Source organism: Branchiostoma floridae, chromosome 2 (genome assembly GCF_000003815.2).
Source record: "Branchiostoma floridae strain S238N-H82 chromosome 2, Bfl_VNyyK, whole genome shotgun sequence".
NCBI classification, from domain to species: domain Eukaryota; kingdom Metazoa; phylum Chordata; class Leptocardii; order Amphioxiformes; family Branchiostomatidae; genus Branchiostoma; species Branchiostoma floridae.
In genome coordinates this window covers 32,116,854-32,118,673 of record NC_049980.1, presented here as the reverse complement: position 1 = coordinate 32,118,673, position 1,820 = coordinate 32,116,854, and the positions used below count along the sequence as shown (strand labels likewise).

General features: G+C 42.9%; 1 long non-coding RNA gene across 1 annotated transcript in view; it reads left to right on the top strand.

Annotated features, from left to right (window-relative positions):
• Window positions 1–96: 96 nt before the first annotated feature.
• LOC118410628 overlaps window positions 97–1,820 on the top strand; it is a 5,092-nt gene continuing 3,368 nt past the window's right edge. The window contains exon 1 of the long non-coding RNA XR_004830579.1: window positions 97–550. This is a non-coding gene — a long non-coding RNA (uncharacterized LOC118410628). The remainder of the gene's footprint in view (window positions 551–1,820) is intronic.

Genomic DNA, 1,820 nt, shown 5'->3' with positions numbered 1-1,820 from the left:
CAGATGCTTTGACCCAGAAGTGCCAAGTCAACTGTTGAGGCGTCTACCCATGGCTTGCCCGTGTCCCCATATGGGGACTCATGTATAGTCATAGGGCCTAGTTGAGACTATCTATTTTCACTATTCTCGCTGACTGGTGATAACCGAGGAGTGTAGCCCGTACCGCCATAGGATAAGAAGGCCTGGTGGAGGCTAACATTTGCCACATGCACACCTACGTGGTAAATGTGCACCCATTGTCTGGCTACACTCCTTAGCCAGTTATGATACCAAGTTATGATACTATCTTATGGCCACCGTATCTGCTTGGAGATTAGACTGGTGACACTAATCAGTCACAGGCTCCATGACTCCATGAAACGTCACTCTCCAAGGGACTATCACGTGACTCGTGGCCAACCACTGCCCCCACATCAAAATACCACACAACTTTTCAAGGAGGCAAACGGTAGGTACAAACCGTCCAGAAAGTTACTTTGGTGGCTGACGAATGCGGCTTTGATCGGAAGACACCAGGGCTGAGACCAAAGGGAACGTGTAATATCAGGGGGTAAGTTGCTCTTTATTTATAATAGATACTTCACACGACGATTATCCTGTTTGTTTCCTAGGCAAGGTTATTTTATCGGAACGATGATGGTCCAACTCCAAGATGGCGTCACTATGCTGAACAAACAGAAGAAACACTTTCCATATACGATACTTTAGAATCAGGCCATGGAAGGTATTGATCCCGGCAAGTTATCCAAAATTATTTTTACCTAGAAACTCAACTTATCGTGTCAATATTTCCATGACGTGAAAGAAGAAGAAAATAAATATCCCGTACCCATGCGGTGTGTATCGTTGTGTTGTGGGCCCTTCAAGTGAGTCCCCGTGTCTAGATGTGAATACTGAACAACATTGCATCGCTTACGTATGTTTTTTCGTCATATTTGAGATCATTTGATTGCTTGTAAAGTTGTATGCGTTCTGAGAGTGGGGAAAAATGATAGTGGTAAGCAGAAAATGGTCTACAATGTGTAACGACAACGTCAACATGTTACCACTTCAAGGCCTTCAAGTAGTTGAACTTGATACCAGAAATTGTGGACGGTTTAAGGAATCCCTTGTACGTCATAATGTTTCTTTTAAAATGAGATTTGCATAGATTATTGTAGCAGAAGAGAGAAGACTCCGTTAGACTCCCCTCTGTGGCCACGCAAACAACTTCCCGCCATCGGTGACATCTGCTTGCGATTATCGCATGCTAGTGGTGGGAGTCGGGGGGAGAATCACTAATTGTTGTTGTTTGGATGTGGAAGCTTTAGTTGGAGTACACGAAAGTATTGAAACATGTAACATAGATGTCCAAATAATTCAAGAAAGACTGGCTGCTGTACCTCTATAAGTTAACGAAATGTTGGTTATGTGAATGTTGCAGGTCTCTTTACATTTGCCAAGAAGGTTGTATGTCTGTGTGTGTCTGTCTGTAAACAGCATAACATGATATTTTTATCTTCACCAAGAAGATAATGTTTTTGGTTGTGCCATGTATGTGGGTTATGTGTGTGTTTGTGTGTATATGTAGGTCCAGAACATAACTTGAGATGCTGTAAATGGACCTTCCTGATGGAATGAAAGGTCATTAAAAACTTTCTGTAGGCCGTGTATGTTTGTGTGTTTGTTTGCAGACAACATAACTCAAGAAGCTTTGGCTGATCCCGCATGATAATTGATGGGTAGGAGTCGGAAAAATTAAGGTCAGGTTTGATAACATGCAGACATCCTGGCAGCAAATTCCAGTACTGCAGCGGGGGTTCAAAGTTAGGGGTAAAGTG